This window comes from Tamandua tetradactyla, chromosome 7 (genome assembly GCF_023851605.1).
Source record: "Tamandua tetradactyla isolate mTamTet1 chromosome 7, mTamTet1.pri, whole genome shotgun sequence".
NCBI lineage: Eukaryota > Metazoa > Chordata > Mammalia > Pilosa > Myrmecophagidae > Tamandua > Tamandua tetradactyla.
The window spans coordinates 102,516,965-102,541,007 of NC_135333.1; the positions used below are offsets into that span (position 1 = coordinate 102,516,965).

A 24,043-nucleotide genomic window follows, 5' to 3' on the forward strand; every position below is an offset into this window, starting at 1 on the left:
AACCTCCATCCCTACTACCATGACCACTTTGTTCATGAGCCCATTGGGCAATGACAGGAGTTGCTGGGGAAAGAGGCTGACTGATATCTACAGAATGGGTCATCTTATCCACTTGATTATTATAATCTTTCTCTGCTGAAGTCACCCTCTGGTGCACATTCACATGGGACACAAATATCTTCATGTTTTTAGCCCGTTCAGAAATGTCTACCCACATACTTCTTCCCCAGACCTCTTTGTCACCAATTTTCCAATTATGGTCTTTCCGAGTCCCTGACCATCCAGCCAAACCATTAGCAACAGCCCATGAGTCAGTATACAAACACACTTCTGGCCAGTTCTCCTTCAAAGCAAAATGAACAACCAGGTGCACTGCTCGAAGTTCTTCCCACTGGGAGGATTTCCCCTCATCACTGTCCTTCAAGGATACCCCAGAAATGGGTTGTAATCCTGCAGCTGTCCACTTTTAGGTGGTACCTGCGTATCATGCTGAACCATCTGTAAACCAGGCACGAGTTTTCTCTTCCTTAGTCATTTCACTATAAGGAACTCCCCAAGAGGCCATAGCTCTGGTCTGGGAAAGAGAAGGTAATGTGACAGGAGCAGAGACCATGGGCATTTGGGCCACTTCCTCATGTAACTTACTTGTGCCTTCAGGACCTGCTCTGTCCCTATCTTGTATATACCATTTCCATTTTACAATAGAGTGCTGTTGTGCCTGCCCAACTTTATGGTTGGCGGGTCAGACAACACCCAGCTCATGATAGGCAACTCAGGTCTCATGGTAACTTGATGGCCCATGGTTAAGCATTCAGTCTCTACTAAGGCCCAGTAGCAGGCCAAAAGCTGTTTTTCAAAAGGAGAGTAGTTATCTGCAGCAGACGGTAAGGCTTTGCTCCAAAATTCTAAGGGTCTGCGTTGTGATTTTCCTATAGGGGCCTGCCAAAGGCTCCAGACAGCATCTCTATTTGCCACTGACACTTCCAGCACCATTGGATCTGCTGGATCATATGGCTCAAGTGACAGAGCAACTTGTACAGAAGCCTGGACCTATTGTAGAGCCTCCTATTGCTCAGGTCCCCACTCAAAATTAGCAGCTTTTCTGGTCACTTGATAAATGGGCCAGAGTAGCACACCCAAAGAAGGAATATGTTGTCACCAAAATGCAAAGAGACCAACTAGGCATTGTGTCTCTTTTTTGGTCATAGGAGGGGCCAGATGCAGCAACTTATCCTTCACCTTAGAAGGGATATCTCGACATGCTCCATACCACTGGACACCTAGAAATTTCACTGAGGTGGAAGGCCCCTGTATTTTTGTTGGATTTATCTCCCATCTTCTGACATGCAAATGCCTTACCAGTAAGCCTAGAGTAGTTGCTACCTCTTGCTCACTAGGTCCAATTAACATGATATCATCAATATAGTGGACCAGTGTGATGTCTTGTAGGAGGGAGAAATGATCAAGTTCCCTGTGGACAAGATTATGACATAGAGCTGGAGAGTTATATACCCTTAATGTAGGACAGTGAAAGTATATTGCTGACCTTGCCAGCTGAAAGCAAACTGTTTCTGGTGGTCCTTACTAACAGCTATTGAGAAAAAAGCATTTGCCAGATCAAAAGCTGCATACCAGGTGCCAGGGGACGTATTTATTTGCTTAAGCAATGATACCACATCTGGAACAGCAGCTGCAATTGGAGTTACCACCTATTTGAGCTTGCGATAATCCACTGTCATCTTCCAAGACCCATCTGTTCTCTGCACAGGCTAAATAGGAGAGTTGAATGGGGGTGTGGATTTGCATCCTTCAAATCCTTAAGAGTGGCAGTATCTCTGCAATCCCTCCAGGAATCTGGTATTGCTTCTGATATACTGTTTTGCTAGGTAGGCAGCAGTTCTAGTGGCTTCCACTTGGCCTTTCCCACCATAATAGCCCTCACTGCATGAGTTAGAGAGCCAATGTGGGGATTCTGTCAGTTGCTCAATATTCCAATTATACATTCTGGAACTGCGGAAATAACTACAGAATGGGTCTAGGGGCCCACTGGACCCACTGTGAGACAGACCTGAGATAAAACTTCATTGATCACCTGGCCTCTATAATCCCCCACTCTGACTGGTGGACCAGAGTGATATTTTGGGTCCCCTGGAATTAATGCCACTTCTGAACAGTGTCTTATAATCCCTGAAATATCTGATCATTTCCTTTTTCCCAGTGCACAGTTACCCTAGTAAAAGGTCGTCAGTCTCCTTGGGGAAGGCTTGGAGGAAGATTATCAATATAAATTTGTGGCAGTGTAACAGGGTTCTCCCCCAAAGGGACCTGGCCTCCCCTTCATTCAAGGGGCTCTGGATCTGTAAACTGTCTCAAGTCTGGAAATAGATTAAGGATCCATGACTCTGTGTTTTTGTAATTCAGGTTAGACTTCTGTTCACTTGACTTAGAACTCTTTTGTTTATACAGCTCAAACAAGAATTTAGTAGACTGCCCATCTATTGTATTTCTAGGTACCCTTTTTATGATTTACTAACCAATGCCACAAATCTCTGCGAGTTATATAATTTGACTCCTGCTTTGAGTTTGCTGTCTATTATAATAGCCACGTCTACCCTGTCTTTGGCAATTAAGTGCTACCACCTGGCTTCTGCCAACCCGAGATCCAGTCATCCCCATTGTGTTTAAGGATTCCAGCTCAGTGACAGCAGTTCCTACTGTAATACCTGGTCTACAGAGAAGTGCAACTACAGAGTTCTTCAGGGATGATGGTACTAGTCTCACAAATTTATTTCTTACTGTTCTGGTAAAAGGTGCATCCTCTGGACATTCCTGGGGTGTAAGAGCAGGCTTTGCATGATAAATCCACTCTAACATTCCAATCTCTAAACCTCTGGATCCCCTCATCTACATCATACCAGGGCAGTTCTGGCATTTCAACCTCAGGTAATGCTGGCCACCCTTTGATCCATGTTTCAACCAACCATCCAAACAAACTGTTAATACCTTTTCTAACCTCTTGAGCTATAACATTGAATGCAGAATCTCTGCTTAGTGGGCCTATATCAATACATTCAGCTTGAGCCAGCCTTATATTCCTCCCACCATTATCCCACACCTTTAAAATCCATTGCCACATATATTCCCCTGATTTCTGTCTATATAAATTGAAAAACTCACACAGCTTTTTTGGAGTATAATGTACCTACCTCCTCATGTGTGATACTTTGTACCTCACCTTTAGGGGCCTGTTGGGACTTTAGTCTAGTTATAGGTCTGGAAGAAATGAGGGGTGATGGGGGTGGATCATGAAAAGAATTAGAAATATCTTCCAAGCCATTTGCTTCAGGGCATTCACTTGCAGTTTCATCTGGTGAAACAGGATTAATCACTCTAGGGCTAATCCCTTCAGGAGGAGTTGGGTGGCCAACTTCCCAAGGCAGGCTGAAGGTGGGGCAGCTATGTCTTCAGGACAGACTATTACAGGGTTATCTAGAGAAGACTCAGCATGACCTAGGGTTTCAACCTCACCATGGACATCATTATCAATCTATATGTCACCATTCCATTTTTCATGGTCCCACTCCTCCAGTTGATGCCCTCACTTTAATGGCAGACATTATGCAACACTGAGATTTCAGTTCATGTTGTAAAGTTGCTACTCTAACAATAAGATTCTGACTCTGATTTTCAGAGATCTCGAGTCTATGACTACAGGAAATAAGATTTTCCTTCAGGATACTCATAGAAACTTCTACATCTGTGAAACAGTGCTTAAGCTTCTCCTTTGAAGCCTTAAGCCCATACCTTTCACACCTTAATGTATCCAGTGTATCTAACAACAACCAGCCGACATCTCTATAACTCTTATTTCCACAAAACTCCATAAAGGTGTCAAAAACATTATCCCCCAGAGCCTTGCTTTGTACAAGTGAAGCATTAGGATAATTGAATGGTGATATTTTGACTATCTATTTTGCCAACTCACTCCATGGATTGGGGGTGTCATTCTGATTATGGGAATCAGAGTCTTTAGTGCCTTTGAGTCCATTCAGAGTAGAAAACCATTCATAAAAACCCATTTTTAAGATTCTCTTCCTTAAGAACCACTCTGGTACCAAGTTGTATTAGTTAGGGTTCTCTAGAGAAATAGAATCAACAGGAAACACTCACAAATATAAAATTTATAAAAGTGTCTCACACAACTGTGGAAACACAGAATCCAAAATCCACAAGGCAGGCTGTGAAGTTGGTGATTCTGATGGAGGGTCTGGATGAACTCCACAAGAGAGGCTTACCGGCCGAAGCAGGAAGAAGAGCCTGTCTCTTCTGAATCCTCCTTAAAAGGTTCCAGTGATTAGATTAAGACTCACTCATTGGAGAAAACACTCCCCTTGGCTGATTACAAATGGAATCAGCTATGGATGCAGCTGACATAATCATGATTTAATTCTGTGAAATGTCCTCATCACAACAGACAGGCCAGCACTTGCCCAACCAGACAAACAGGTACCACCCCTTGGCCAAGTTGACACATGAATCTGACCATAACAATTATTTCAAAAAGAAAAAGCCCATGCCCTTTATATCCCTCCCATTATTGACTCATCACTGGTGTGGTACCTTTGTTATAATTGATGACAGAATATTGAAATATCTCTGTTAACTATAGTCTATAGTTTGCAGTATGTGTATCATTTCCTATACACCACCTAATTATTAACACTTTGTAACAGTGACATACATATGTTGAAGTTCATGAAAGGACATTATTATATTTGTACTATTAACCACAGTCATTGTCTACAACAGTATTCACTGTGTTATACAGTCCCATGTTTTATCCTCTAGTTTTCTTTCTAGTGAAATACACGACCTTAAACTTACACTTTCAACCACATTAACTTTATAATTCAACATTGTTGGTTATACTCACAATATTGTGCTATCATCACCTCTATCTATTTCCAAACTTTTATAATCAATCTAATTAAAAATTCTGCACAAAGAATTCTGCTCTCCATTCTTTTTTTTTTATTAACAGAAAGAAAGAAAAAAAAAGAAATTAACACAACATTTAGAAATCATACCGTTCTACATATGCACTCAGTAATTCTTAACATCATCACATAGATGCATGATCATCGTTTCTTAGTACATTTGCATCGGTTTAGAGGAACTAGCAACACAACAGAAAAAGATATAAAATGTTAATATAGAGAAAAGAAATAAAAGTAGTAATAATAGTAAAAAACAAACAAAAAAACCCCTATAGCTCAGATGCAGCTTCATTCAGTGTTTTAACATGATTACTTTACAATTAGGTGTTATTGTGCTGTCGATTTTTGAGTTTTTGTATCTAGTCCTGTTGCACAGTCTGTATCCCTTCTGCTCCAATTATCCATTATCTTACCCTGTTTCTAACTCCTGCTGGACTCTGTTACCAATGACATATTTCAAGTTTATTCTTGAATGTCCGTTCACATCAGTGGGACCATACAGTATTTGTCCCTTAGTTTTTGGCTGGACTCACTCAGCATAATATTCTCTAGGTCCATCCATGTTATTACATGCTTCATAAGTTTATCTTGTCTTAAAGCTGCATAATATTCCATCGTATGTATATACCACAGTTTATTTAGCCATTCTTCTGTTGATGGACATTTTGGCTTTTTCCATCTCTTTGCAATTGTAAATAACACTGCGATAAACATTGGTGTACAAATGTCTGTTTGTGTCTTTGCCCTTAAGTCCTTTGAGTAGATACCTAGCAATGGTATTGCTGGGTCGTATGGCAATTCTATATTCAGCTTTTTGAGGAACCGCCAAACTGCCTTCCACAGTGGTTGCACCATTTGACATTCCCACCAACAGTGGATAAGTGTGCCTCTTTCTCCGCATCCTCTCCAGCACTTGTCATTTTCTGTTTTGTTGATAATGGCCATTCTGGTGGGTGTGAGATGATATCTCATTGTGGTTTTGATTTGCATTTCTCTAATGGCCAGGGACATTGAGCATCTCTTCATGTGCCTCTTGGCCATCCGTATTTCCTCTTCTGGTAGCACTGAAGAAAGAAATAAATAAATGGGAGCTCCTCAAAATTAAACACTTTTGTGCATCAAAGAACTTCATCAAGAAAGTAGAAAGACAGCCTACACAATGGGAGATAATATTTGGAAATGACATATCAGATAAAGGTCTAGTATTCAGAATATATAAAGAGATTGTTCAACTCAACAACAAAAAGACAGCCAACCCAATTACAAAATGGGAAAAAGACTTGAGCTCTCCATTCTTGACCCTCATTTCATCTCCTGGTAATCTATGTACTAGATTCTAACAATGTAAGTTTGCTTATTATAATAATTTTATATTAGTGAGATCATAGAATATTTGTCCTTTTGTGTCTGGCTTTTTTCAGTCAACATAATGTCCTCCATGATGTAACATGCATCAGGACTTCATTCCTTCTTACAGCTGCATAATATTCCATCATATGTATGTACCACATTTTGTTTATCCATTCTTCATTTGATGGACACCTGCATTGCTTCCATCTTTTGGCAGTTGTGAATAATGCTGCTATGAACATCAGCATGAAAATGTCTGTTCATGTCCCTGCTGTCAATTCTTCTGGGTACAAATCTAGTAGTGAAATTGCCAGATCATAAGGCAATTCCATACTTAGCATCCCAAGGAACTGCCAAACTGTCTTCTGTAGTAGCTGCTCCATTTTACATTCCTACCAGCAGTGAATGACTATTCCTATTTCCCCACATCCTCTCCAACACTTGTAGTTTTCTGTTTGTTTAATAGTGGCCATCTAGTAGGTATGAAATGATTTCTCATTGTGGTTTTGATTTGCATTTCCCTAATGGCTTTTCATATGCTTTTTTAGCTATTTGTATTTCCTCTTTGGAGAAATGTCTATTCATGTCTTCTTCCCATTTTATAATTGGGTTATTTGTCTTTTTATTGTTGAGTTCTAAAATTTCTTCACATATTCTGGATATAAAACCTTTATTGGAGATGTGATTTCCAAGTATTTTTCTCCCATAAGAAGGCTGCCTTTTCACTTTCTTAGCAAAGTCCTTAGAAGCACAATTTAAAAAAAAAATTTTGAACAGATCCCATTTACCTATTTTTTCTTTCATTGCTTGTACTTTGGGTGTAAAGTCTAAGAAACCATAGCCTAACACAAGTTCTTGAAGAAACTTCCCTACATTTTCTTCTAGAAGTTTCATAATTCAGCTTCTTAAATTTAGATCTTTGACCCATTTTGAGTTAATTTTTTTGTAAAGTTTGAGATAGGGGTTCTCTTTCATTTTTTTGGATATGCACATCTGGTACTTCCAGTTTAATGGACTTGGAAGCCTTGTCAAAAAATTAATTGACCATAGATGAATGGGTCCATTTCTAAACTCTCAGTTCAATTCCATTGATCAATGTATCTATCTTTATGCCAGTACCATGCTGTTTTGACTCTGTAGCTTCGTAATTTGCTTTAAAATCAGGAAGTGTGAGTCTTCCAAGTTCATTCTTCTTTTTCAATATGTTCTCAGCTATTCAGACCCCTTACCCTCCCAAAGAATTTGATAATTGACTTTTCCATTTCTGCAAAGAAGGCTGTTGGAATTTTGATTATATTGAATCTGTAAATCAATTCAGGTATAATTGACATCATAATGATATGTAGTCTTCCAATCCATGAACACAGAATATCCTTCCATTTCTTTAGGTCTTTTTAAAATTTATTTTAGTAAAGTTTTATAGTTTTATGAGTACAGGTCCTTTACATCCTTGGTTAAATTTATTCTTAGATTTTATTCTTTTAGCTGCTATTATAAATGGAGTTTTTTTCTGGATTTCCTCCTCAGATGGCTCCCAACTAGAGTATAGAAGCACTACTGATTTTTGCACGTTGAGTTTGCATCCCACCACTTTGTTGAACATGTTTATTAACTATAGTAGATTTGCTGTAGATTTTGGAGAATTTCTATATATAGGATCATGTTATTTACAAATAGTGAAAAAATAGTGCATGTTTTACTTCCTTTCCAGTTTGAACACCCTTTGTTTCTTTTTCTTGCCTAACTGTCCTAGCTAGATCTTCTAGCACAATGTTGAATAACACTGGTGACACTGGGCATCCTTGATTTGTTCCTGATCCTAGAGGTAAAGCTTTCAGTCTTTCACCATCGAGTACAATGCTAACTGTGGGTTTTCCATATATGTCCTTTATCTTTCAAATTTTTTTTTAATAAAAAATGGATGTTGGATTTTGTCAAGTGTCTTTTTGTGTCAGTTGATATGATCATGTGGTTTTCCCCATTTGATTTGTTAATATGAACTATTACATTAATTGATTTTTTTGTGTTGAATGAAGCTTGCACACCTGGGATAAAACCCTCTTGGTCATTGTGTATAATTCTTTTAATGTACTGTTGGATTTGATTTGTAAGAATTTTGTTGAGGATTTTTGCATCTATATTCATTAGAGAAATTGGTCTGTAATTTTCTTTTCTTGTAGTATCTTTATCTGGCTTTATTAGTAGGGTGATTTTGCCTTCATAGAAATAATCAGGTAATGTTGCCTTCTCTTTAGTTTTTTGGAAGAGTTTGAACAGGATTGCTATTAATTCTTGGAATGATTGGTAGAGTTTACCCCCGAAAGCCATCTGGTACTGGGTTTTTCTTTGTTAGGAAGTTTCTGATGACTGATTCAATCTCTGCTTGTAATTGGTCTGTTAAGTTCTTCTGTTCCTTCCAGTTAGTTTAGGTTGTTTGTGTGTTTCTAGAAAATTTTGCATTTCATCTAAGTTGTCTAATTTGTTGGCATATTGTTGTTCATAGTATCCTTTATGATCCTTTTTATATCTGTGGGGTCATTAGTAATGCCTCCCCTTTCATTTTTCATTTTACTTATTTGTGCCGTCTGTTTTTTGTTTGTCATCTAGCCAAGGGCTTGTTAATTTTATTGATCATCTCAAACAGCCAACTTTTAGTTTTGTTGATTCTCTCTACTTTTTTTTAATTCTCAATTTCATTTATTTCTGCATGAATATTTGTTATTTCTTTCCTTTTGTTTGCTTTGGGATTAGTTTGCCCTTCTTTTTCTAGTTCCTATAGGTGTGCAGTTAGGTCTTTGATTTTACTTCTTTATTCTTTTTTAATCTATGCATTTAAGGCTATAAACTTTCCTCTTAGCATTGTTTTCACTGTATCCTGTAAGTTTTGATATGTTGTATTCTTGTTTTTGGTTGTCTCAAGAAATTTACTGATTTATCTTGCAATTTCTTCTTTGAACCACTGATTGTTTAGGAGTGTGCTGTTTATCCTCCATATGTTTGTGAATTTTCCAGTTCTTTTCCTGTTATTGATTTCCAGCTTCATCTTATTATAATCAGGAAAGTGTTTTGTATAACTTCAATCTTTTTAAATTTCTTGAGACTCATTTTGTGATCCAATATGTTGTCTATCCTGGAGAATGATCCATAAGCATTTGAGAAGAATGTGTACCCTGTTTACAGGGTAAGTGTATATGTCTGTTAGGTCTAGTTCATTTACTCCATTACTCAAATTCTCTGTTTCCTTATTGATCTTCTGTCTAGATGTCTTATCTGTTGAGAGTGGTATACTGAAGTCTCCAATTATTATTGTAAAGCCATCGATTTCTTCCTTCAGTTTTGCTGGTGTTTTCCTTATGTATTTTGTGGCACCCTGGTTAGCTGCATGAATACTTATGGTTATTATTTCTTCTTTGTGAATTGCCCTTTAAATAATATATTTTGTCCTTCTTTGTCTCTTGTAAGGGTTTTGCATTTAAAGTATGTCTTATACTTTATTAGTCTAGCTACTCCAGCTGTTTTTGGTTGTTTCCATGGAATATCTTTTTTCTAATCTTTCACTTTCACACTATTAGTGTCCTTGGATTCAGGTGACCCTCTTGTTGACAGCATATAGAGGGATCATATTTATATATTTAATCCTTTCTGCCAGTCTGTGTCTGTTGATTTAATCAGACATTAATCAAAATGTGGAGTTTAATCCATTAACATCGGGGAATTTAATCCATTAACATTCAGTGATATTACTATAAAGGCAATATTCACTTCAATCATTTTATCCTTTGATTTTTTATATATCATATCTTATTTATTTATCTCTTTTTACCCTTTTAGTTACTCTTACTAATAATCTTCATTCCTACACTCTCTTCCAAACTTCTCTCTCTCTCCTGTCTTTTCCTTTTATTCTTTAGAATTCTCTTTGGTATTTCTTGTAGGTATCTCTTGTTGATGAGCTCTCTAAGTTTATTTCATGTGTCTTCTATACATCCATAAGCTCTATCTTATCTAGTTCTTCAGAGCAATATAGAATTGGGTATTTACTAAATGGTAGGACAAATAACTTCCTATTGCATGCACATGAATATATGCACCTAAATAATAGCAGCACTAACAGAAAATAGAATTGTCTTATAGATGAGCAGTGGATGTTTAAAAAAAGCAGACTCATACAAGCACTCTCACAGATACATACTCCAACTTAGAGTTGTGTGTGCTAAAATTCCCTACCTTTTAAGAAAATGAAAACAAAATTCAGCCCTTCAAAAATTCCATGTCTATTTAATGTGAAAATAGCCAGCAAGAAAATGGGAACCTCTGTCATACAAGCCTTGAAGAAAGCTGATCTTTCCTTTTTTTAAGCTTCCAGATGAGAATGTGGCCAGCTCACACTTTGATTTCAGCCTGGGAGACCTTGAGCAAAGAATCTAGCTAAAACATTTTGGATTCCTTGCCCATGAAAACTATGAAGGAATGAATTTGTATTGTTTTATGCTGCTAAGTTTGTGGCAACAGAAAGCTGCATTACAGAATGATAATTAAAATTTTTCATATTATCGTATTGAGTTGCATATGAGATCCTCCATGTGAAGTATTTGGCATACTACCTAACACATGGTAAACACAATGCATATTAGTTGCTTAGTATTAGTTTGATTTTAGATGAGCCATTTAATCTAGCTCGACCCTGATTTTCTCATCCCTGATATGAGAACATTAAATTTGAAACTAACATTTTACAGAATCTGAAACTTGTTTCAGTGTGTTTTGGGATTTGAAAAAGCTGAAGCACTATCTCCCAAGAACGAACTTGTGTGATGTTCAGAAAAATGAACTGTGAAAATCAGCATCCTGGTTTTACCCTATGCTATGCCTTTCAGCATTAGGTGCTTTTATCACTAAGACCATCACATTTCTACAGGACACTATGCGGTAAGCATTTAACAGTGACTTGTCATTTCTTTCAGAAAATAGAACCATTTTTAAAAGGTGAATTCAAAAGATTGATTTTTATTAGCCAATTAAGGCTGAACAAAGAACCTCCCAAATAAAACGAAAAGGTTATGGTATGTTTTAAAACTCTTTAAAACCATCAATTTACTAAAATAAGCCACCTGGTCCCAGGCTGAAAGCAAGATGCACAGTTTCAACTATTGAAAGTAAAATTTAGAGAGTTTATCAAGTAGGTGCTAATATATCTTTATTAGGGCCCGTAACTACAAAATTAGGTTTCCAGAAAGTGCTCAGATTGGATCTTGTTAACCATTATCCTCTTTTAGGATGAGATATTAGAAGTCAGTGAATTCTCACAGCTGTTTAAAAGCAGGTTTCCTGGCTTTCCACAGTATTTGTTAACAATGTGCAAAGATCAGCTATAAAACCTAATGTGTTGGACCAGGTTAGTATGACATCCCAGCCATGATGAAACATTTTCTACCATATGTTTATTACAGACACCACATGCAGTATGCATAAAGGAGCAATGATAAATAAACCTTCCAGCAACCTGCAGTGGATAATTCTGTTCTTTGTATGATGGCAGCCTGGAAGAAATGACTTTTTCTGTTCTGTTGGTGAAGACTTCATGTAACCTGTGATGACTAGAGAAAGAAACTAGGAAAATAATCTTTATTAAAAGCATAGTGCTTTTTTTTTAATGTGTGTGCACTTTCTAATATTCGAGGACCATCAGCAGACACCTCCCATTTGCCCATTATTAATTTACATTTACTTATAATGATTTATGGTTGTGTCTATATAGCTGTGGTCATATATATCTTTGCCTTTAAAGGTTACAGCCTGTTAAACATTTTCCTGCACATTTCTGTGGTGTTCCATTGGCCACCAGTGCCAGAGAGAATATTGCTAAAAGGGTTACAAACAAGAGATCCTTTTCACATGGAGCTGGGCTCTCTAATCAATAGCCCTCACATGTAGAAGGCCTGCCTTGTTTGTGGTTCTGGTAATTGTACCTCCTTTTCTAGTTCAGCCCTGCCACAGCCCTTCTGATTTCTGATGGTAAGTAGGCATCTTTATTACTTGTGCTTTCTGGCTGTACCTTTGCTTGAAGTTTTTATTTCCCTAAATAATTAGGGGAAAGGTGGTAATTTTCTTCCTGACTACTTTTACCCAAGACGCTCACTCTTTACTTACCACCTGGCACAATGTATTTAACCTTTCGTTGCTCATAATGTAAAATTATGTAATCAGTATATGAAGACCACCCCAGGTTCTAAACTGAAGTTTTCTTTCTGGCAGGTGTTCTTCCATTGCAGTGCTTGCTAAAGTTTATGTTTCTAACGTGTGAAATAATTTTTTAGGACCCCATAACTTATAATTATGTTAGATTTAATGCAGTTGGCTCTCAAAATCCCCCAAAGCAACCCTAGGATTTTTTGAAGTGATCATAGGTGGAGTGGGATCCCTATGGTTAACCTCAGTAAACCTGGGGCAAGTTTAGGCATAGCCTCTTTATGAACCATTGACCTTAAGAGGAGTCATTGCTGGGCTCAGTTCAGTTCACGGAACAGGTGGAAGCCTATTGTCTCTGTGCTTAGGAGTCTGAGGACTCAGTAGGGAAGCTTAAAACCTCATATGGGGTGACCTTAAGAAAAACATTGCTTATGGAGACAGGCTATATGAAGCTCATTAGGCAATTCATTTTGTATAACTCCTTTTCTTAAAAAAAAATTTAATAGCCGAATGCACTGGGGAAAGTGCCTGCATTTATGTTAGGCAAGTGGTCTCTTAAGGCAGGCTCAAACACATTACTTTAATGGGAAATAAACTGCATACTCTGAGCTCTTAGCTATTTTAGAAGGTGGTCTTTGGTTATAGGTGGTCTTCTTAGCAATTTTTATTGTATGCATTTAAAATATGTGTTTGGCCAATGATGTTTCATTTTTCTGTGTGTGCTAGATCGGTCCACAAATTTCTAATGGACAGTATAAGAATGTGTTACTGTTTTATAGACTGAGGATTATATTTATAGACTGAGGATCTTTATTGCCATCTAATAAGCATTTTAAATGATAAAATATGCTAATTATATTGAGCTTGTGGCTGGTGCTAGAAAAAGGGATATGCTAGGCAGATGATTATTCAGCTCATGGGGAACTCATAAGGTCTATCTAGAAGATTAGGGACAATCACATATGAGGTGGTAGGTACTGTGTGTGAAATACAGGTAGATGAGTAAGGTAAGTCAAGTTTCCATTGATTACTATCATAGTGTGAACCAAAACTAAAGCAATCTGGCTTAATCAGGGTCCAGGCCAAGGTCTAGCCCCATGATATAAAATGACCTTGGCCTTCAAGTAACACTAAATAAGAGGTTACATCTGGCAAGGGAGTGTTATAGGAGTGGTGGTATCTTTTTGCATTGTCTCTGCCATATTTTCCATCTTGCTTTGCCTAAACTTGAGTGAGACTACCATACTCCTCATCTTCAGAGTACTCAGCTTTCCATCTTTAAATATTAACATAGAAGAAGCTTTGGTTGTAGTGAGGTGGACCAACCAATTGTACCCTGGCATTTTAATTGTGAACAATTATGTTCTAATATTTGATGTAAACGTGGCCTGTAGGTGCTAATACCCAGTCTCAGCCCACTAAACTATTGGTCTTCCCCCTGGTAATATTTGCCTGGATGTTCCACAGTTTACTCAAACTCAGAATGGCCAAGCCTAAACCCATTTTAATTTAACCCAAAACTTGTTCTCCTCCTGAATTCTCCATCTTAGCAAAGAAGCCTCTATACTCCTAGGAATTGGGGAGTCATTTGTGACTCCTTTCTTTCTTTATCCCTCATTCCTTCAGCCAATCAAGCATCAAAGTCAATTGCTCCTTCCTTCTCCTAGTCCCCATTCTCCTGCTACCACCCTAATTGATCCCCCGTTAGCTTCTTGTTACCTCTGATCCAGGTTGTTCCAAAATCTTCCTAACTTGGCTTCCCTGCCACTTGGCTTGATGTCATCAGCACATTCTCAGAAAGCTACTGGGAGCATCTTTCTAAAATTCAGATATGTTTATGTCTTCTTCTTGCTTAAAACCTTTCAATGACTAACCAATGTTCTTAAAGTGAAGACCAAATCCTTACCATAGACTATTTTACAATCTGACCCTGATTCATGTCTTGCTGCATCCTTTCTTGTATATCATGTTGTAGTTGCACTGAACTATTTATAGTTAATTGAATGTATTATACCATTCATTCTTTCTATCTTGGCTTATGAGTCCCATCAATCTTCTTCTTCCCTTCTCACTAACCTTCAACCAATCCCATCCATGTCTATCTAGTGAACACCAGGCTTAGCTCAAGAGTAAACTTCTTTGCGAAATTAAAAATTTCGGAAACATTTCTTAACCTTTTTTTGTCTACCGCCTGGGAGGACTAACTACCCTCTTAATGTACCAATTTCTCTCACAGCCATTATAACATGTCACTACTCCTATTTGTGTACTTCGTTCTATCTCTTTACTGGACTGTGAATTTCTTTAGGGCAGGAATTGTGTTTTATTTATCTTGCATAGTTCCTGGTACCTGGTAGTGATCAGACATACTTGTTGAAAAAATAATAGATTTGTGGTATACCGAGTGCTCTTAGTTATAAAGTTGATTTAATGGCAATTCTATGGAATAGGAGTCTTCCTGCATTTTGATAGTTTCCATTTATATTATCAAATGCCTTTATACATTTGAAAATACAGATCCCCCTTCCACCAAAAAGAGAGTTTAGGTGATTTGCCTTAACAAAATTAATGGAATCATCAAAACAAGCAAGAACAAACAAACAAACAAAAAAACAAAAAAATTAATGGGATCAGAACTAATTCTTTTCAAATTTTAAATTTAGGGCTGTAGGCAAATGCTAAATATCTTATTTTTGAGTTCTTCTTTGAACCTTGGATGTGTTGATGCTAGATTGTATTGTCTTTCAGGTTGCAGTTTTTGCTTCTATTAATTATGTACTATTATATACCGAAGTAGAATGTTATGACTTTGATTTCAATTTTTCCAAGTACTTGTCAATTTCATTTTCTTTTACAATGTATTCTTTTTTTGTTAATAGGGTATACAATGAGAAAATGAAGATTGAGGTTGCACTAATTATTTTAAAAAAATGGATACAGAAAGAAATGAACAAAGTTGGATAATACATGACTGTCAATTGATTTAAATGCCTTAAAACTTTGTTTCTTTACTTAGTTTGCCTTGACCATCGTGATTTTACCTTGGTCCTTAAGGTATTTTTAAAACAAAGCTTTAGTCTCTCTTCGTTCAGTTAAGGCCTTTGATAATGCCATAAGATGAAAATAAGCTAACTTGGAAGTGTAGACTGATTTGCTGTGAATACAAAGAATTATCAGCAAAGACCCCACAAGCACATCTGAAGCAAAGAAATAACATTCCAAATTTGGAACTCATTTCAACTTCCAATGTATAAAGGAATCAGTCATCTTGGACTTTAGAATTTGTTCATGAAGCTATTATTTCAACCGAAATGAAGTTGAACCAAAATAATACCCTATCATCACAATTATATCGATTGTAGTGATTTAGTAAACAGTTTAAATACATTTAATTTGTTTGCATCTCAGAAATTAAATCTTTTCAGTTCTTGAATTCATAGTGATATTATTTTTTTTGAAATGAGTTTTGATTTGCTGCAATAAAATGAAAAAAAAAAAAAGGATTTTGAAAAGATTTTCCACTAGGCATCTTTTTTTCCTGACTTAGGAATTATTTCTTCTGCTTGTCTCTACATAACCCCTCAGCCCCCCCTTTAAAAACTAAAGGTCATCATCCTTTGTCTGGAGCTTGAGAAGGTTTACTACATGGTTGTCTAATGAGGAAATTGCCACAGGAATGTCAGGGGCAGTCACACCCCTTTGCCACTGCCACTTGCTCTACTTACTGACAAAGGATTTTGGCTGTATCTATGGCACATGTGTTCTTCTGATGGCCTCATTTGGGGTAACATTTTAAACAAAGCTTGCTGTAGCAGTGCCCAATTGCATGGCCCATAATTAGTCTGAATAACATTTTCCATTTTAAAACCTGACTTTACAGGGTTTACTACTTGGCCCATAAAATTTTGTTCCAAGCTTAGACTTGGCATAGTTTTTAGAATAAGCAAATTTACTATAGCATAAATCACGAGCTCACTTCTCAAACCTATGGCACGAAGAGCAAGCTCATGTTAACTGACAGGATAAAAAAAAAGCCCCTGCAGATGTATATGAGGGTGGCAGCATCCTTGCTGTTTTTGGTTTTCTGCACAATTCTGCAACCAAGAACATCAAAGGCAGACGTTCACTGTTGCGGTCCCAGGATGGGAGTCAAAAAGTGGACACAAGAGTGATATCCTTGTTCTCAAAAGAATAAAGAGAAAATAATAAGGATGACATGAATTTGGGGAAGTGTCTTTCCCCTATGGATTTGATTAATGAGGACAGGAGGCTCTGAAAAAAAAAAAAAGGCCTACGCAGGACAGATGTTTATTGTGATGAAACATTTTGGTTGGGAGTATCAGCACCTCTTTTTGTTGGTTTGTTTCAGAAAGGCTGGCCAATATCCAGTAAAATAGGTAAATGCTGGCACAATTGCCGTTACAAATTAGGCATTTCACAGGGCCATCTATGGGAAGAAATATGGTGTACTGCAGTGGTTCTCGAAGTGTGGTCCTTGGATCAATGGCATCATTGTTACCTAGGAAATCATTGGCAATGCTACTTTTTGGGACTCTCCCTAGGCCTTTTAGATCAAACTGTGGGGTGAGGCCAGCAATCTGTGTTTTAGTCAGTAAGTGTGATGCCCAGCAAGGTTTGAGAACCACTGGGGTAGTGGCTAGAATAGTGAGCTTTGTGATGAGAGGGACCTGACTTTTTCTCTTTGTTCTGTCTCATCTTTTGCAAATAATTTACACCCCCCTCCCCGAACCTCAAATTCTTCATTTGTAAAATGAGCCTGTTAATAATGATGATGCTCTCATAACAGTAAAGATAATAATACCTACCTGGCAGAGTTTTATAATTATAGTGAGCTAACGTACACAAATCCCTTAGCACATTACTTGGTAATCAGTGCTTAATAAATACTTATTATATTATATCCATACAAACAGAGAAGGAGGGGAAATGCAGGAGAGGCATTTCTAACTTATTCAAAATATGATTCTAAGATCTCTAATTCCTCTTTACCTATTAAAACAAACCTGGCTCATTGTATGATGCTGTGGCTTGGGGGTGGTTGGGCTGGCAGCTTATGTTCCATGTAGCTATGGCAACTTGCCTTTCACTTTTGATGTTGAAGGCGAATGATTCTTTTAAATAACATAAGCCCAAACAATGAGAAGAATGAAGGAGGGGGCTGGACAGTATACTCCCCGACTAAGAGGGGCAATTTAAGCAAAGAATAATAAACAAAGTTGTCTTCCTAAAGGCATGAAAATCATCCTCAGATTTTATTTTCACATTGGATGATTTCTCAGTTGTTTTTCAAGTTATTTAAAAGTTAATCAGTTAATGGAGAGTGTATTAAGTGTAAATGGGGCATGAGGAATTTACTTGTATATATGATTTGTGAGGCCTTTTGGTAACATCAAATTAGCTAATGTTTATAAATGTTTAGGAGATGAATGTTACCAAAAAAGTTAAAAAGTTATTATTATGTCAAAGATTATGAATCTGTCATTACCTATAACAATTACAATATGCAGTTCTGCTATTGCCTGCAATTGCAAATATTTATTTTGTAATTTAGAACCAAAGGAAATGTAGAACATATTTCAGAGATTTAAACATAACTTCAATAAAGAAAAAATATTCTAAATAAATACACATGCAATGGTAAATTCTTTAACAATTATCTATAATATTTTGAATGTCAGAGGTTTGTCCTTACTACTCTGATTAAAAACAAGTTGTTTTTCACTTTGAACTTTGGAATTTATATTTATATTCTGAAATCTTTTTGCATCTTGAAAGCAGCTTGAACTGACTCTCTCTTTACATGTATACATATACAGATATATACATCCAGATACACAGGCATACCTACATACCAACATAGAATACAAACAGATTTTCCCCAAAGGTTTAATTCTGTCATATATATGCTAGATAATATTAGAGTTATTTTTCAGAATAACTGTATTGATTCAATTAAAAATTTTCCTTCCTCAAGAAGAGGAGAATGTGGAGACTAATAAAGGGATCTAAGTCATTTAATTTTGGACATCAAAACTATGAACTAGATATGACATGTTGATGACCATCCTCAGGAAACAGCATTCCTGTGCAAATGAAATTGGGAAGAACATTTAGGAAGGAGATGGCTTCGTGCATCACAAAGTTCCTTTAGGGTGATGGCGAAATGTGCAAAACTGGGAAGTTTCCTCTTCCTGACGATGCAGTAGAAAGGGTTGGAGGGCAGCTGCTTGGGGGAAACAGGTCTCTTTTTCTCTTTTCTGTGCCTGGCTGAGAAGATGCTGGGAGACAGTGTGACATATAGATGGAATCACAAGCATGGATTGTGGCATCAGTTGGACCTGGGCCTGAGTCCTTTCTTCATTACTTTCTGGCTGTGTGATCTTGGGAAGTTGCATAACTTGTCTGAGCCTCAGTTTCTGAAATTTGTAAAATGGATAGATTGAACTCCAATAAGGTAATGTATATGAAAACATGGTAAAATTGGTAAACATTACAAATGTTATTTGTTATTATTATCAAAGATTGTCACCCAACATTGTGCACATTTCCTTTCTTCCTGGAAACCCATTAGTAGGTCAGGGACTCTGCTGTCATCCTCTCTTCCTTTACATTCCAAGGTAGGCAGACTGGTCACCCGAACCAATCAAGTTCGTATGTATAGGGACCACCATGCTGCGTGGATATTGTCCTTGTCGCCCTGGATCATAAATCATCATATTTTATATCTTGTATACGATGGGTGCATATACATGCCAGTCAGATGAGCTAATATATTTTTCCAAAATGATGCTGCACATGTCTACTCAAATATTTAAACACTTCCACCTTTGGTGATTGGCAACATTCATTTTCTCGAATTCATGAGACCCTACTTGGGAGCCTTCTGAATGTGGGGTCTATGTTAAAGGGGAGCTTCGGGGGCAAAAGGTTTTGTAGTCTCTTTACTCAGATGAGATCCAACATGCCAGGACTTGATGTGACTTTTTCTCTACTGGCATCTTTATGATAATGAGGTCCCAGCACATGGTTGCTGGTTTCCTTTGGTCTGTCTGGGGATACAGCAGGGGGTTGGAAACCCCAGCCAAGCTACTTTTAGGAACAAATGTACAATATAATGACTTTCCTTTTCCTCTCATTTGTTTTCTTTTTTGTTTTTCATTATATAAATTCCAGAAAATTAATCATGCATTAGAACAGGACAAGCAGGACATTTTTGGTTAGAGTTCTTAATTTGTCTGTGTTAGATGCTCAAGCATAGCGTCCAGCATTGTATTTTAATGCCTTGAACAGAAAGAGGGTTGAACATATTCCAGAATATTTTTGATTTAGTAAGGGGGGAAATATCAGGCCCTCAATTTTTCAGAATGTAGGGCTGAGAACAGAGTACTGCAATTAGCCACCCCTGGAGAAAAGGGGTGGTTTAGTCTTCTGATAGCTGTTTAAAGATTGGACCAATTTAGACAAGGGCCTCATATATTATAGAACTTTCTTTTGGGTGTTCTTGTTCTTTAGTTTTCTCTCACTTGTGATAAAACTCTGGCTTTAAATAAATCTAATTCCTGATTTAATGTTTTTCCTGGAACTCTTTGCTAGATAGGTTTTGGGGGGAATTGAGCCAGCATTACCCTGCTTTTTTATCTTCTCCCATTTAAAATCATTTTTTCCAAGTGGAGCCACTTGACCCCATCTATAACTATCAATTATCAACCACATTATATGAGCTGGGCATAGTGTTAGAAGTACTTACCATGCATTGTCTTATTCTCATAACAATTCTAGGTACAAGTGCTATTATTATCTCTTTTACAGGAAAGGAAATTGAGGTGTAGAGATAAAATTGCCCAGGGTCCATTGGTTGCTAAGTGGCCGAACAGGGATCAGCCTACTGGAGTTCCTTTCACTCAATGTCCTAAGACCTACACTGGCCCTAATCAGGAGATAAAGAACCTAGTTTGATAGCTCAGGTGACTCAATTCCAACTCAACTTGTTATATTAGTCTGGTTTCAGTTTCACATTTTTGCCTTGTTCCTGTAATGAACTCTGATTCCCGATTTTGTCTTGGTTCCTATAACTGGGATTTTATCTTAGTCCCTAGATCAGGTTTACTCAAAAGTAGTATTATTTGGGGCCAGATAATTCTTTGTTGAGGGGTCCATCCTGTGCATTATAGGATGTTGAGCAGTGTCCCTGGCCTCTACCCACTAGGTGCTAATAGCATTACCAAGTTGTGTCAATCAAAATGTCTTCAGACTGCTAAATGTCCCCTGGGGTGGGGAGGGGATTGCCCCTGGTTGATGTCCACTGTCCTAACCATAAATCCTTGAGTGCACAGCCTGCTGCTTAACTGCGGCAGGCTAGTCCTGCCAAGACTGGGACTCTGCCTTGCCAGGTCAGGCCTTGATAAACACTATCCCTGATTATCATCCTCTGCCTGGAAGAACCATGTGTTTTTGTTTCTCCCAGTTTGCTCTATTCTATTGATGACTGAGCCTTGAGTCTCTGCTGTGATAAAACTTTGTCCCCCTAAAGGCTGTTGCTCCAGATTTAGTTCAAATCAACTCTCCATTTGGAACCTGAATGTATTTAAACATTCCTCGGGTACCGTTTGGAAGTGCATGTAATGTCGGAATTAGATGGGCTCTTAAATCCGTGGGAAAGGCAAGCATTTGTATTTTCAGATCTGCTCTTGAAAAAAGTTGGCTGAAGACTAGCAGTTTCATCTTTCAATAAGACCAACCCAGACAGATTTTTCTGCAGCCCTGGGACAAGCCCCTGGAGTTTCATTTGTAAAGAATGGTTTTTAAAATACTAGAATTATGTTCATCCTGGCAAGATATTTATACAATGAGAGCATTTTGGAAACAAGACTTAATAACTAACAACATTTTCACCTCTTGTCCCTCATACTTGCTCTGTGCACTCCCAAATGAAATGGTGGACAGAAATTAAATTAATCTAGCACTGCTTATGTTTTTCTCTCTTAAGTTAAATGTGCACAGGGCCATTTCATTGCAAGTCAATATTTTCTGGGAGCAGTGGTAAAGGAGGTTATGCTAATGAATTTGCTAGTGCTAACAAATTTGCTAGTCTAGGTTTTCAACCTTCTTCCAAGGGCGATTCTTCAGAGGAGCTTCAGGGCCGTTGCAGGAAGCAGAGTGCCCATTTCAATAACAAAAGCGCTTTTATTTTTTCTCTTTTCTGTTTTGAAGTGTTGTAAAATTTAATTTGCAAATAGGTTTAAGACTAAATAATATTAAATTGTGCCAGACACAGGGGCCAAGAGCCACATTATTTGATGTTTATTTTTCTAGCTACTTTTTTTTTTTAATTCCTGCTGTGATTCAGAGGCACATACATACACACAGTATTTTCTGGGTAGTTTAAAAACAAAATGCAATCATACTTCACATTTTCAATCTCTAAGTTTCTTTATATAACAATTTATAATGGTCATGTTGGCATGCCAGGACATGTAAACTTACCTAATTTAAAAATGGGTTTTTAACATTCAATTATATGAAGATCTCATAAAATCAACCTCACCAAAACTGTTGTTGGATAATGATGTAGTCTCATAATATATACATTTTTTTAGTCTCACAATATTTTTCAATTCAAAATAATACAGCAAAGGTTTTCATTATAGATACACAGTATTTCTTCAGGACAGATTCATAGAAGTATAACTTAAGGGCTTAAGATATTTATACTTAAACCTTTGATATGGACTGTCAAGTTAGCACTCAAAAGAGTGGGGTCTAGTTTAAAATTCTACGAATGGTATGGACTTTTTCTATACCAATATCCTAACCAAAATTGGTTATCAATAATCTATTTCATTTCTGCTAATCATGTGGGTGAAAACTGATTTTGTTTTTTTCCTTTAATTTCCCTGATTATTAGTGAGGATTGTGATCTTTTCAAATGTTTATCATTTATCAAAATTCTTCCATGTATTGTTTTATCACAAACTTAGTACATTTGTTTTCTGCTTAGTTGCTTAGCTTTTTCATATTGATTTGCAGAAACAGCCTATTTTTCTTTTCAGTTACCTGATTTGTGTATTTTATGTTACTATCTATAGTTCACCTTCTAACTTGGTTTACAGCTTCTTTTACTGTACAGGGTAAGTATTTATGTACCCAAATTTGTCATTCTTTTACTATCTGACTATAGGGTGATGGGGTCTTACTTAGGAGGGACTTCCTCACTATACTATTTTAAAGATATCCTTTAAAATAGTATCTTTTTTTTGCACAGGCAGTCACTGGGAATCGAACCCAGGTCTCCGGCATGGCAAGCAAGAATTCTGCCAGCTAAGCCACAGCACTGCCCCTAAAATAGTATCTTATATTTAATTTTTGATTAGATATTACTTTAGCAAATGGTAAGAATATGACTGTTTTTCCCAAATATACAGCCTGTGTGTGTCCTATTTTTTTTTCCAGGTAACATTTATTTATTTATATTTTGTCATTGAGAAGTTGCAGGTTTACAGAACAATCATGCATAAAATACAGGATTTCTATATACCATCCTATTATTAACATCTTGCATGGATGTGGAACATTTGTTACAACTGATGAAAGCACATTTTTATAACTATTTACTATAGTCCACTGTTTAACTTAGGCCTCACTATGTAGTATAGTGCTATGTTTTTATTTTTCAAATTTTATTCTATTGCCATATATACAACCTAACATTTCCCCTTTTAACCATATTCAGATACACTTCAGTGCTGTTAATTACATTCACAATGTTGTACTCCCATCACCAGCATCCATTACCAAACTATTCTCATCCTTCCAAATAGGAACCCTGTACATTTTAAGACTTAACTTCCCATTTCCTATCCCACTCTGTCCCCTGGTAATATATTATCTATATTTTGACTTTATGAGTTTACTTATTCTATTTATTTCATATCAGTGGGATCATACAAAAAACTAGCTTTCCTTATTTAGTCTTTTTTAAAAAATATTTTTTGAATAATTCATCATTTCCCTATTGAGTTCACATGCCACATTTTTCATCTATTAAATTTTATATATCATTGGTTGACTTCTGAACTCTGTATTTTGTTTCATATATCTATCTATTTATTACTGTACCAATAGCAAGGTGTTCTCAATAATTTGAAGTATGCTAAATTTCCTACTCATTATTCTTTTTAAAATAATTTCTTGGCTCTTTTCAACATTTTGTCTTTCAGAATAATGTTAGGTCTGAAAAATATTCAATTATATTTGGGTTGAAATTATATTTAAGTTAAGTTAACATGAGGAAATTGATAGTTTTAAAATATTGAGTCTTCTTAACTAGGAATATGGTATCTTTCTCCATTTATCTGGCCTTTACCTTTAGTGAAGATTTCTTCAAATAGGTATTGAACTTTTTCTGGTAGGTTTATAACTTTTGTTACTATCGTGAATTAGATCTTTAAAAACATATTTTCTAATTGTTTATTTGAAATATTTTTGAA

General features: G+C 36.8%; 1 long non-coding RNA gene across 3 annotated transcripts in view; it reads left to right on the top strand.

Annotated features, from left to right (window-relative positions):
• The window catches only part of LOC143689906 (uncharacterized), a 305,999-nt gene that overhangs the window by 89,366 nt on the left and 192,590 nt on the right, over positions 1–24,043 (top strand). The window contains exon 1 of one of the 3 annotated variants that reach the window (XR_013178965.1): positions 18,901–19,011. The exons of the other annotated variants lie outside the window; for them this stretch is intronic. This is a non-coding gene — a long non-coding RNA (uncharacterized LOC143689906). Of the gene's footprint in view, positions 1–18,900; positions 19,012–24,043 lie in introns of those variants that run through there. 3 annotated transcript variants of the gene reach the window in all.